The following is a 15,302-nucleotide window of genomic DNA, read 5'->3' as shown; positions in this document are numbered from 1 at the left end:
CTGCTGATCTATGATCCGATGAATCTGTGTCATAACATAAAACAACTAAAACTCAGACCTCGTTGAGAGGTGGTTTGGGACACCTTCTTTTAGCTGTGTGAAAAAACAAACAAACAAATGCATCCTAGGTCACATGAGAGGGACCGCCTACTTAGCTGACGACCTCTGACACGCTAATTAAAAAGTATTTTTACACTTCTCAGTGAACATACAGTGATTTATTTGTGGCCGCCACAACAATATCAACACGCAACAGAACGTGTTGATTTTATATTTCTTTCGTATGAGTAAAATCTTATTTTAATTTTAAAGCTACACAAACTGATTCACTCAGCTCCTCTCTCCCTCTCTCTTTCTCTCTGTCTTTGTCTCTCCCACACACACACACACACAGCAACACACAGACACATCTGCTTAATCAAATTGACAAAAGAAAAATCAACATTTCGTCTTTGCGAGCAGAAATGACGTATGTGTGTAGTTGGGAAGTAAGATCCAATCACAAATAGCCAACGTGGACGTGCATTCTAATTCCATGTGCGAGCTGACGCACTTGGAGCTGACCACTTGTGATCGGATCACACAAGACAGATGTTAATACCAGGTCTGATCAGGGCCTTTATGGCTGGACAGTGTATGGTCAATATGTGAAATAACAACTTAGTTAAACTACAGTGGAGCCTAGAGCAGCACCTTGTTGTAATACTACCATCTTGATTAACAACACATTTCAATTAAAAGCTAAAGTAATTAGCATATAGATGACACAATTGCTACGAATTTGCTTTAAGCCATTTTCAAGCTGATATTCTGATGAAGTCCTGTTCTCATAACTGTGATGTTGCCATACACATAATAACACACAGACAATGGCTGTGCTGTGATTTTGGTTATATTTACCGGTAAAATTATCACTCGGCGAGAGAGTTTGTGTCCGTGTGGGCAGTTGAGTAACACGTGTAGGTGTCCCTGCAGAAGAAAAAGCCCAACCTTGATCGATTAGTGCATAGATCAACACTGCTGTGGCTGTCCAGCCCACAACAAATCTATACTATCTTATATGTGTTGTCCAAATGTTAAATCTCAATGTTTCAGCCTTTTTTTTTTTTTTATCTGCATTTTAGCCTCAAACACATGTGTCAGAATATGTAAAACAGATAAGAGCCACATTTGTTTCCTGGCTCACCAAACAAACTTTAACATGCTGTACTTTAATTTACACATGCAGCTGGTTACGTTCCCTCGCTCAGTGTCTTACAAGTAACACAAGACCTTTGGTACTTTAGTGTGGTTGGCACCAGTGGGAATCAAGTCCCTCACTTTGGTAATATTTATGCCACACTCTTCCCCTGGAGGAGCGCAGGCCAATGTTCTAAAGCTAAAGCAAAAAAAATGGAATTGCCTTAAGGCGCACTGGGAGGCACGTTGGGGGAATTAAGCAAATGCGAAAGATATTCTGTTCATTCCCCAGGGTGATGGATGAGAGATGAGTGTTGGGATAACAAGGGATCAGGGGCGAGAGGAGGAATAATGAGGATCTGCCCCGACTATCCCTCTCATCCCTCCACCCATCTACACATCCAGTCGAGCTGCTAATGCTGCTGTAACTTTCCTCACTACTATTACAAACAAAAATGTCTCTTTTTCAATGATCCCCAAAGGAAAGTCTTGTTCTCGTGGCCTTAGTAAAAAATCTGACACATTCCATCAACAAGCTTGTTCGCACCAAGAAGCTCTCTTTCCCTTTGCGGGTTTCGTCCTTCTGCATTTCATTTCGCTATTAGTTCGGGCTAAATCCTCTTCACTTGCTCATTTCTGTCCTCAATTGTACATCCACTTATAGCACAGATATCTAACAGGAGAACATGTCTCTGATAGACAAGGTGGCAAAATAAAAAACAACAACAAAGACTAAGATGTTAAATCACAGTAATATCATGTTGTTTAACATCCACAGCTTTAGCTCCTGCTATTTTTGAGTGAGAAAACAGTAAGCAAAAGTTTCATTCTACACCATCAAATTCCCCACTAGCAGTAACACCCACACACATTAGAAAAGTCAATTACCAGAGACCACTATCAATTACTGCAGGGAATCTCTTGGGCCCTGTTCCTATTTAAATTGTCCACAGCATAAAGAGACCTATATGAGGCGATAACTTTTGTGAGTTTATAACATAAACGGTATATAAAGAGTAACGGTGCATCTACACTTTCTCCCACTATCAAGCAATTATACCAAAATATCCTGGATAAAAATGCCTCCATCTTGCAAATTTGGAAGCAGAGGTAATTTACTCCGTGTTTTAAGCCTAAAAGTCCCCCAGAATTGGCTAAGCTAGCAGACCATAGCATTTCCGACGGTCCCTGAATGCACATCGTCGGCAGATATCAGCTGAGTTTTAGGCTAAAAGCCGTTTAGGGTCGAATATGAATGTCAGGGCTTGCAGACACTTGGATGACACCACACAAGCAGTATGGAGGCATGTTATGTTTTTTCTGTTGTTTTATTACGTCTGAAGCTTTGGTCACTAGTTACTTCAATTGTATCGGATTTTGCTGCCACACTTTTTACCCCCGAGACTCCTAAAGTCCCCCCCCCCTCACTCGGCATAGACGTGAGTAGATAATGAGTGAATTTTCATTTCTGGGTGAACTAGCCCTTGAAACAGCAGACCCCAAAAAGGTATGTGTCGCTGCCCCTAGTGGTTGAAAGGTTCAAGTATGTCAGAACTCCAAGACCACTTGGGTTTGATCAAAAGTTTGATTGGTCAGCGTCATTCCTGACATTCTAGTGTTTGGGTACTTATGACAGGAACATTTCCCAAAAATCTAACGTTAAGCAGAAGTTTCACAAGCTTGAGCACAAGAAGACAGACTCAAAATTAAGCGCAGTACGTCCTGTGTAGGCTACAAACGTATATCTAAGAACCGACAGTTTCAAGAAGGAGCAGAGCTTTGCAAGTGAGCAGGTGCTATTCGAGCGAGCGTGCAGGCCTTGGAGGAAAACCATCACAAATTCTGAAACGTGACATGAAGAAATAATGCTCGCTGTATGAAAGACCACGCTCCTGAATAAAGATGGGAGAGAAAGTCCATACAGGTGGAGCAGAGCTGGCAGGTGGTTGAGGGAAACCTCTGAAGAAGGGGTGGTGGTGATGGGGGAGGAGGTGGGCTGCACGGTGGTAAGTCTGAAAGACAGGGGGCAGAATTACAAGGACAATCAAAGAATGGCATCCAGTGATTGATTGGCTTGAGGAACACGTACATGAAGAACATGGATCAGATGTGGTGACGTTGCGATTGTGAATGGCGGCTTATGACACCATGGGAAATTTAAAGTGACAGAGAGAAAAAGATCTTAAGTATACAACCAACTTTAATGTGACAGAGGAGATCTTTAGTGAAATGTCGCCAAATCTCCAGTGGTGGAGGAAGTACTCAAACATTTTACTTAAGTAAAAGTAGAAAACAATAGACATGTCAAACGTAAAAATACCATATTAACTTATCTACTTGAGTAAAGTAAGTTAGTACTTGCTCTTAAATATATATTTGAAGTATTAAGATTAAAAGTACTTGCTGAGTGTAGCCCATTCCCTAATGCAACAGCCTATAACATCATTATGTGTGACTCTCGGCTTCTCCTGAGTGCATTTTAGATGTTTCTTCACCAGTGATGCTGCTGCAGGCGCACTCTGCTCTCGTTGAAGGAGGCGAGTCTAATTTTATCTGTTCGCTCCAACTGGATCACTTGACCAATTCCCCTCTCCTTATTGGTTACTCTTAAAAATATAAAAAACAATGTGAACATCTAACACAATGCATTTCAACAATGCAGTGGAGTAGAAAGAACTGATATTTGATGATATACAGTTTGTCGAGGAGTAAAAGGGAACATGAAAGTACCCAGAGATAAATCTATTTAAGTTAAGTACTGGTACATTAAATGTGTACAGTAAACAAGTAAATATACTTTGTTACATACCATTACTGAGATGTTTCTATTGTGCTTAAATCTTTTTTTTGGTTTGACTGTTAGCATGTATGTCGGAACAACCATCTTCTTTGTTGACGGATCCATGTTGTAATAAACATGTATATTTGAATAAGGACAAGTGAAGCTCATGGAGTAAATCATCTTCTTCACCACTGTGAACACCAATTTGAAATTCAGCCTCTGTCATCAAACATCTGTGCAGAAGATTTTTCTTCATCTTCATCAATTATAATTATGTTGTGTTTCCTGTGACTGCTTCACAACAAAAGCCGCTCAGCAGCAGGAGGAAACTGGTTTGCACTGTCAGACTGAAACACTGCATGAAATACATAGTTTTTTCTGAAACTTAAACAGAAATGGCAGAACCCATCACCAATGTTAAAAAATACAATTACTGAATATAAATAGTACAGTTTTGTTTTACAACACTTAGTCGTTGCTATGTTTACATCTGCTGTCCAAACTACTCTTGAGTTTTCGATTGTCAGCTGCTGGTCCTGTTGTGAAAACTCTGCGGCTGCATTGTCTTACAAAGGGTAAAAATGTTTGCTTCCTGGTTGGTTTTCATCAGTCAAGACTCAACCTCATCAACTGTCCAAGGAAATTAATTTATAACCTTACATTTCACCATTGTTTTATCGTTTGAGGTATTTACTTTTATTACGCAATCAACTGCAGAGTAGATAATCTACTTCCTGTTAACACCGGCACGCACATGCCCAGTGTATGATGCGCAGCAAAAAACGCTCAAGTAAACCGAGATTGTTTTAGTATTAAATTAAAAATGTATGAGCATGGATGTAGCCTAAGTGAGGCCAGTTCATCAGGAGTAATAGACGTGTTCACGTGAATATCAAGTGTATCAGAAGTGCAAGTGGGGTTGTGGAGAAAGGAAGTTTGTCATCTTCTCTGCTCCTCTCCTCTCATATATGACTGTTTTTCTGACTCTTATATCCTTTGAAGGTACAAAACATCTCACATTGATGATGTGGTGCTCGGTTCATTTCATGTCATTCTTACTTTTTTCAGTTTTCCTCCTTAGATGAGGTATGATCGTAACCCCACTGTCAATACGTGGATTATAAATTCTCCTTCTTGTTCTCTGAAGTTTATTATTGTCAGAGAACCTGGTTAGTAGTAGGTAGTTTCTGATCTTCAATGTGTGGAGATATTTAATTGGTAAATACATGGATATTCTCTCCACTGAATAAACTGACACACACTCAGTTGCCTGTGTTACTGAATGTCCAACTCTAGATTCTTAACAGTACAAATCGCACAACAAAGATGTCCGCTCGCTCTCTTTTGTGTCATTCAAATTCCACCAAAACAACGTCTCAACTCTCTGCCACGAGGCTGTGGCACAACCTCTGGCAGACGAGACACTTCTCATCTCTCGACGATCGCTGTTTTCACATGCGGCACGTCAAGATGTCTTCCTCTCCCTCACTTTTACAAATCTCAAACAGAATTATTCAGTCATCGCCCGTGGCTACGAAGACAAAGCAAGAGGCAGGAGGGGAGAGAGAGCTTGAGAGAGACGATAGCAGAGACAGACACAGAGAGAGAGAGGCGGTTTTTACTCTGTAACTTAAATCCCTTTTTTTTTAATCAACAGAGCTGAATTGTGATGAGACTATATGGACTTTGCTTTATTCAGATAAAATAACTGGACAGAGGACTGTTTAAAGAGCATATTCAGATCTTTCTCTTTCTTTCATGTCTTTCTCTCAGTCTGTTATCCTGTCCCACACACTCATCCTCTCCCTCTTTTGTGGAATTTAAACCTAAAAAATCTCACGTAGTGCTTAGGGTTTTTTTTTTTATGTCATGCTCGGGCGCTCTCAACCCCAGGGTGCTACTAAATGAAAGTTTGATGTACTTGTTACCCGGAGGAATCAGCAGGGGGCAGGAGAGGCCCTCAACGAGTAGCTTCAGCAGCAGCCGTCCGTCTGGTTGGAGGAGTTTGGGGATCTGCACTCCACACTTCTTAATTTCCTTCTTTTTTCTTTTCCCTCCACTCAGTCAATGCTCGGCTCTGTAAGTAGACAGGAGCAGAGCGCCTCTGATTAGAAGACGACTATTTTGATTAGTTTTAACATTGGTCTTGTCATAGAAATGCAGAACGATGATTGTGGAAATGCTGGGTTTTTTCTATTCTTTCTCTGCTCAGACAGATCATATTCTAAACACGGCCCGAAATTCTTGTTTATCTATATATGTTTTGATTATAGTGCGGCACCCTCCATCTCTCCGACACTTTGATCATGAAAGCTCAGGGCTAACAACACGTCATATCCCCTGCAACAAAACTTACTCTTTCTCTATAAAACAGCAGCGCAAAGCAGATTTCAAAGTCAGTTTGATGTTATCCACCTGTGGTCAAATCAACGTAAAGCCAAGCTGCGCTCAGGGTTTCTCACAGGTCAGTATTCTCCACCATCCCCCCCCCCCCCCCCCCCCCCCCCCCCCCCCATCTTCTCCAACCTCTTCCTCTGTCCAGGATTAACAGGCTGCGGATGAGGTGAGGGGATTAAGGGTTGTTTGCTGAAGAGATGGTCACACAATGCGTCGCCATCTCAAGATTGGCTTTGGTGATTGAGCGAGAGATGGAGAAAGTGAAGGCGGAAAAAAAAGCCCACACACTTGCACATCTCCCCTTCAGCGGCTCACCAGCATCACTCTGGTGCACAAACAGATATGATGCCGATGCATATAGCACTTTGACCTTTTCCACAAACAAAGCGCCGCTGTTAATGCAACCACCGAGACTTTCTGAACTGTAAATATTTACAGGGTAATACACATTGCCGAGGGGATCTGACAAAAGATGCGGGGAATTATTTAGCCGGACTTCTAGTGGCTGTATGTCAAAGTCTGGTCTCTCATTAGGAAGGATTTCACAAAGAAAATGCTAATTGGCCTTACTTCCTAAATAAAGGCTTATTTCTCTCAGCGCATCACTGTGGCCTCCAGCTAGACTTGCTTAATGAGATGGGTGGTCTAATGAAGGATACCACAGTCTTGGATCGTGGTGTTCGGTTCACCTTGGAGCGGAACGTTGCTTGAAGGAGCCCCCCCCCCCCTCTAATTCTCTCTCATTATTCGTCCTCGTCTTTATCCGTCTCTGCCTTCACACCACCTTGTCAACGCGCGCGAGCACACAACTTTTCCGTAGCAGGAGATGCAACGCTGAGGCTTGGGACTACAGTTGTGTAACATTTCACAGTTTCACATAGTTTGACAGCTCTTTGAATATTAGATCTATTTGCCTTTTTGCGCTATCATTAAAAAGTCTCGGGTGTCTTTGTTTTTTAGCTTCTGCCAAAGGCACGTTCAGGGTCACAAATTAGAAAACGCTGTCCATGATCAAAAGAGCAAGCTGTCAGAGTTTTTCTTTATATTTGTATTTAATTGGACAGGCCACACTGACCAGTTTGAGTGATAGAGAACAATGACTGTCAGTCCAGTTCAAAGACTTTGCAAGTACATGTCAAGTGCTGCAGCCTGTTGAACAATCAGCTTCTACAAGTGGCATTTAGACACTGTGCTATTCCGTGGTTATGCGAGATATCTGATCATATCTAATGTCTAATGGCTTCAAATGGAGCTTCGTGCTGCTACCTGAGCTGCGTACTGCTCCTCAGTGTCATCGATATCAACAACTGGATCCATATTGGATGTAGTTTCATGCTGTCAAGATTTACGGATTTGTTCAATTTATGAAATATTGTATATTTACAGAAAGACGATACAGTGCATTCACATTAAGATGTACATACAACGCAAGCAGTTGACATTTAACTTCAAAACTTAATGAAACATATTAATATTGTTCGAGCAGAGGTTGAGGCTGTTACTATGGTTACTGTGAATAACATGACCAATAGCAATAACCAGGTCAACAGAGCAGGGTGATGAGATTATGGGTTATTAAATCAAAGGTCAAATAGTTTTTCTAAGTATCAGCTAAACACAGGAGTGAGTATATTCGGTTTTATTATTTTTTCCGGTGCTGATGCTTCTGTATGATATTACAAGCTGTTACAGGATAAATATATTTTATCATCATATGACATTTTCCATGGCAGCCGGGTTGTAGATCATATACTTGCACATTTTTTGTTTCAGATGTTCAGAATTTGAACTCTCTGTGACGCATTTACTCAAGACAAATGTTTTCATGCAAACAGCTCATCATTTAGTTTCTTATGCTATAAAAAATGTATTACTGGCATCTTTTATGTTCGGTGGTTTTATTCTCATTTTTCCAGTTTACACCGACCCTAGGATTTTATATATTGTTTCTGTCTCCTGTCAAACTAGTGCCTGATTGTGTCTTTGTGGTCCATTTTCTTTGCACATCTCTTATGAATAATATTTCTACCTGCTACGATCTTACAGGTAAAGCAAGTACACACTGCACAAGCACACACCCACACTTCTTTACACACCCAACACACAGATCTACCCAAAGGACCTGACACACACACACACACACACGCTCATCATCTTTGGGTTCTGCCCTCCCAGTCCTTCCCATGCTACTGGCTCTTCTCTATTGGTGGTATTTGTGAAGCTCCTAATTGCCCAAGTGTCTGGAAAGTGACCGTTAAGAGTGTGTCTGGCTAATGAGCTCCCCGGGAGAGGGTCAGTAGTTAGCCGGAGTAACACCGGTCGCTGCTCCCTGATAAAGGTCACATACCTCCGGGGGAAAATGCCACAGCGTGACGTGATGGCAGAAGAAAGAGGACTGGCCTGAATAAACAAAATGAGTGAACCATATAGAGGATATAAAATTCTTTTGCTGGCAGGTCTTCTATAGGCAGTGCAGTCCACTACAAATACCGAGGGCCACACAGAACAGACAAATTGCAGTGTGATAGTGAGAGCCTGAGAGAGGGCAGGAAGAACACAAGATAATAAGGAGCTGAAGGAAACTCTGAGGGGCTAGAAGGAGAAACAGGGACAGGTGGCACGGAAGTGCGGGTGTAGCAAGTGAAGTGAAGATATTTATACATTTATTGTGGCCTTCCACACTGAGCTGTCAGTAAAACACTTGACAGAGGTGAGAAAAATGTTCCCCTGGAAATGTGAATAAATTCTATAAATATATAATAACTGACTTTACAATTCGTACCTCAGAGCATCAGACACGAGAGTTAACAGACCAGCTCTGGACTTATTTCACCCCTGTCAGAACATTACACTTAATTTATATAGTTATCTTATATACTGTATTATTATATATTCTGTCTTTCTACATTTTGTATTATAATGCACATATTGTTTTACAATAAATGTATATTCTTACCTATATTTAGTTTTTATATTTGCTGTTATTGTCTGTTCTGTATGTATTTCTATTCTTGGATGAACCGACTGTAACAAAACCCAATTTCTTCAATTTCCTCCAGGGAATCAATAGAGTATTTCTGACTCTAAAGGACGACATTGAAGTTTGTCGGTTTAGAAAATTCATCAAGCATAAAACATAGTTGATATCGCTAAGAAATCTATACTGTAGTTAGCAAAAAATGCTTCTCCAAACTGGCCATGCTTCAGGAACCTAAAGGCAGCGCTGTAACATCTTTCTCCATTAGGATCTACACACCTCATCCTATACACATGATTTAACTGAGCAGCCCAGATATACTGTGGCTGAGAGCCAGGTGAATGAGGCACGTTATCAGTCACAGTAAAAATAAACCCATTAGAACCATTAGCATAGAACATAAGTGCTGACCTCTGACCTTTTCCTTTGTTACCTCCTCTAATTCTGATCCTGCTCATCTTTTTCAACAAGAGAGAGAAAAACTATCGCTCAGCTCTGGTGTGTGTGCAATAGAAAACAAAACCTAGTGAAGTAAAAGCATGAGACACCTGATACTAATAGAATGAGGTGACAACTTGAATGAATCTCTAACCTCCTCCTCTCCTTTCTTCATTCTGCCTTATTCTCCCCTACAAACCCACCTTTTTGTCTATGTTTCACTTGCTTTATAATTTGCTCGTCCGTGTTTTATTCCTCAGGTACAGAGGCTCCATTAAAAGCTGCAGTAATTCTGCCATAAGGGAATAGTCCTTTACACTTAGTCTAAAAAACTATGGAAAAGCAGCGTTCAGTTTTAATTTCTGTTTGCCGCAGCCTTTTATTAAATAAAATCATGACTAATTTCTTACACTTTCAATCTTTTATTCTTTATATAACTCTTTTTATTTTTATTTATTTTTATTTTTAATGTATTGTCTTATGTTCCTTTTACAATTTGTCATGATGCCTCTAATAATTTACTTAAAGCACTTTAAACTTGCTTTTCCTATTCACTGCTGATATGATATAGAGATGATGAGTGCATGCCAGTGACTCAAATTCACTTTTGTGCTGTTTTTCTTTAAAGACTTAACAATGTGTTGTGTTTTAATCTTTCAGAGTATCATGTAAATGCACTTGCCAACATGAAATGTATTCACACCGAGTAAAATAGGGTAAATAAAACAACAATTTGTGTGATTTAGATGAAACACACTCGTGAAAAAATCACTAGGATTATTTTATATCAAATTTCTGTCAGTAGATCTTATTCACTTAAATCTTACACACTGGACCTTTAAGTAATTGTTGATTTTCAATGTACACTGGAGAGGCTCCTTCAAGTTTAAGTCTGGTCGCTGTGTTGGTGACTTGCTGTAATGTCCTGCTTTCTCATTCTCACCTCTCAGCCCAGACAGCCACATATGCAACATGTCATTACATTTTGAAGAAACCCAATAATAATCAGAGTGCCAAGTCAATTGCAGTTAAAGGTCAGGGGTTTGGACTCAAGTTTTTTTGTTTCTCGTTTCAGCAAATAACTTTTTTTTCATGTTTCCCTATTGACCAGTTTGCTCAGACTCACGCACTCATGACAAAGGCACTGTTTTAATGATGTATCTGCATTTTATTTTTACTTAAATGGGGCAAATAATAGAGGCAACAAGATATTTGTACAAGAAATGATGACTTAAACCTTTCAGCTGAGAGGAAAGGAGACAAGGAGAAAGAGAGCAAAACAGGAGAATAAGTCAGAGGTGAGAGGGAGGAGAGGAGCGTATGAGAAACTGCTGCAGAGGGCTGCTTGCTTCCTCTCTAATATACATCTGAATTTCATGTTGACAGGTGGAAGTAGATTATATCAGGGGCTGAGCTGCAGCCAGACTAAATGAAGAGGATTCAGGGGGCATCATATTTTAGTTTGTCTAACATTTTAAAGTCCACTAACAGTCTGACAAACTTCTATACTGTATCTTCCTGAAGGGAAAATCATACCGATGTCAAAGTGATCTTTGGCAGCAACTTTAATACAATAAACTCTGTAAAATGTCCTAAAGGGAATTTTCAAAATAGCTGTAACATAGATGGATTGAAACAAAAGTACATTAAAAAAAAGTAGAGAATCACAACCAGTGCACGTCTACTGCAAGGATGTTACACCCTGTGTTCATCTTTCTCCTCACACCAGGTCAAATATACACGAGGAACAGTGCAGAACACCTTTGTCTTAGTTATTGCCAAAAAGACATGACCCACATAATGTGAAAGGAAACTGTGTCCTTCATGTACTTCATCTGCCCTGCCTTCAGTTTATTTTCCTCAGTGCCATCGAGAGGCATTAGACATCTACTCTGTTGTGTTTCTCTCAGAGTGAGCAAGAAGGATGGATGTAGAGAGATCAGCAACCTTCTGCTGTACTGACAAGAGTGTGTGTGTATAGGGGGGGGGGGGGGGGGTTGTGGTGTGGGTGGTGTTAGTAGATGCCAAGCAAAGACGCAGCCTTTTGCTGAGAGCCTGAGACGAGACTGATAATATATCAACGCAAGAGCCTGAGCGCTGAGGAAAACAGACACGTGGAGCGTCTTCATAGGAGCTGTCCAGGGTGCTGAGCAGACAGTGCACAACCAAGCTGTCGTCCAGCCTCACGCTGCCACTTCTGCTGACCTCCAACACCGATACCTGGCTGTGAGTGTTATCTAGTGCAGCGGTGTGCTGTCCTATTTAACCTCTGTGCTATTTCCTCTGAGCACTTAGTCCTGGGACCTAAAAAAATCTACGTCAGCAGTTTGAAGATTCCAACTGGCTTAAGAGAGCAGGGGCATTAGAAGGAAAGTAGCCCACACAATATTAGAAGTGTTAGAGGAGCAGTATTTGACCGGCTCCTCTATGTTTACACACACGCACACACATGCGTGCGCGCACACACACACACACACACACACACACACACACACACACACACACACACACACACACACACACACAATGACTTGATTCCCACAAGGGACTGAGGACAGTCTGAAAACCACAACACATGCTGCATTTTTAAAGAGGCCAATCTTTTTCTAACTCTGTGGTCAATTTCACCCAATAGCATTTAATTATCCCGGGTTTATTCTGTGTCTGTTCATAGTTTATATTAGACACTCATTGCTCCTTTGGGTTTCTGACAACATTTAATGTGCACCGTTGACAATTGATTACCTTTAATTTCAATTTAGATTCAGCGTTTTGTGTGGTCCACCTCTGGAGTGTTGGCTCTTCTCCCTCGTCGCTGGCCCCTCATACTGATACAGTGCCAGTGACAACACGGTGACATTTCAAAATGAAGCTCATTCTCTCTTTTGATCTCCCTTTCTCTGCGGTTTCATGTCTGACACCCACGTCCACAACCCCCCGACACACACACACACACACTCCTTTTCACTACATAAACAGAGAATATCTGCTTCATGCTTGAGTTGTGGTCCAGATTTAATTGAAGCTGAGTTGGTGCGGTATGTGACAAGAGCGAGAGTGAGATGGAGAGGGGATATTAAGATTGAGGATGGAGACAAACCACAGCTCATTTCCCGAGGAGAATGTTGGATGACAGGGACAGAGGGTCAGTGGCAAAACCTTACTGTGAATCACACACACCCTCACATGCAGATGGTATAAAACTGCGTTCATTTATTGTGATCAGACACAACGTTCTTCTCCATTTTACCGAGCGTCAGCTGAAAACTCGACGTGATTTAATCCAGCTTGTGTTTGGCACAGCCCTAATGCACACATTTAATCAGAGGAGAAATGACATGTTGATTTTTCCTGATTAGCCTTTTTTATTGCATCCATCAGTGAATGAATAATTCTGTCCCAGAGAGCCCACTCCCAGTACAGTTGATAACATCACACATCTGAAAATAAAATAAGGAGACAACAGCAACAAATATAAAGTGGGTAGTTAGATGCCGTGTGCATTTCATGTCAGGAGTCAGTGCTGCTATACTGTGATACGGGCTTGGCTGACAAGCTCATTTAGCATGAGATGTAAATCTCTCATGGTGTCGTAACAGGTGAGTTCTTACAAATTCATTGGGCATTAACAGCGACACAACAGTGTATTTTCAATTTATACAACAGACTACTGCAGCACAGACTATATATACACACAAAAATTTGCAGCGTTGCTTCTGACTCCTTTCTCTCCTCTCTCTGCCTGACACACTTATTTAGCTCAGACAGACAACTCACGTTTGAAATGTTTATTGGAGCAGCAGAACATAGTTGGAGTTTGGCGTCTAGGTTCTGACTTCATCACTTCCCCAGATATGCTTACAGAGATATAAGTGATGAGGAAATATCTTTACTAAAGCTGGATGCTGGGTTGATGCTGGGGTGGTCGAGGAGCTGAATCAACAGACTGTGATACTGACACAGAATGGAGCGTAAATAAAGCGCCACATTAGGAGTGTGTATGATAGAAGATTATGAAGAGTGACGCAGGTCACGTGATTAGAGCAGCTCGAGTTGACTGCCTGAAATAACTTGCATGTATTGGCTCGAGTGAAGAGGTTGCTAATACACTTGCTACATTCAGTTACCTTGCAAGATATTGTTAGCATATTGATATCATGTGCCATCAAATCAATTCATTGATGAATGGAAATGTGTGTGAAATTAATAATATTAATTTCCCTATTCATTTATTCTTTTGGATGTATTATGCCCGGGCCAGACTGGATGCGTGATCGGTGCTTGTGCATCGCGGAACAGCTTGCGTTTCATCTCGGCGCCCATGGTACAGAATCGGAATCAGGTTTTATTGACAAGCAGGTTTACACATACATTCACCCTGGTGTATTTGTGCAAGTATACATATAAAAAATAAAAATAGGAAGCAAAAAATGTAATACAAAAAAAAAAATACTGCAAGCATCAGGGGAGGGATTGTGCAATATGTACAGTTAGTCTCTTATTTTCCACAGGAAGTTAAAGTGTCAAAGTGTCACAGTCACAGGCAGGGACATCATTGCAGTGTCAGGTTGGAGCGGCCACACTGCTGCGCTTCTAGAGAGTCAGGGTATCACCTATTATCTCCACGTAAGTAAAATAGACACATTTCTATTGTGTATCTGTCGAATGTGTCACAACAGAAATATTTGTAACACTTCCTGTACTCGTCTCAAAGTAAAAGCACTCTAGCCTTACTGTTGACTGAATCCATTTATTTGTCTTAACAAGGTTTTGATTGTTATTGCAGGATCACAAGATGCACGGCTATTTACTCTAGTGTCCTGGCATTTATTTGTGTACATAGCTGTATTGTTATTAAAGGAAATATAGAAACCTCACGTACCAGCTCTGCAGCAAACACTGCACACGCACAAAGTTTGGTTGCAACAATGGAAACATTTAATAGGAGGACCTGATTCAAACTCTCCTTTTCACTCTAGTTACACAAAGCTTACTTGCAGTGTTTGCCTTTAACATCTAACCGTAACCATAACAACCCCAGACCAAATCCTAACCTTATCATTGCCTTATGTTCAATGATTTATGTTAAGGGGCTTGGCTTTTGTGCCCATACGGAAGACAAGTCAACATAATGTGACTGTGTAAGCAGATTTAGGTCCCCACTGCATTAGTAATATCTGGATAACACACAGCAGACATGCATCACGCACACGCACGCACGCACGCACACACACACACACAGAGAGAGAGAGAGAGAGAGAGAGAGAGAGAGAGAGAGAGAGAGAGAGGCTGTGTAGCGGTGTGTTGGCCTGCTGTACCTTCCTTCCTCCCAAGGGTGTGAGCAGAGAAGTGGTCCTCGACTCCCAGCTCCAATTAGGAGAACAGACAGTTGATGAGCTTGAGAGTGAGGAAGTGTGGCCCCCTCACAGATGCAGAAACACTCCAGCAGAATATTAATAACAACTTACATTTCAGCCATGCCCTGAATATCCAACTGCAGCTTTGTTTACGGTAATTCACTGCTGCCGT

This window comes from Hippoglossus hippoglossus, chromosome 3 (assembly GCF_009819705.1).
Source record: "Hippoglossus hippoglossus isolate fHipHip1 chromosome 3, fHipHip1.pri, whole genome shotgun sequence".
In the NCBI taxonomy this organism is placed as follows: Eukaryota; Metazoa; Chordata; class Actinopteri; order Pleuronectiformes; family Pleuronectidae; genus Hippoglossus; species Hippoglossus hippoglossus.
The sequence above is the reverse complement of the archived record's forward strand: the minus strand, read 5'-3'. Positions refer to the sequence as shown.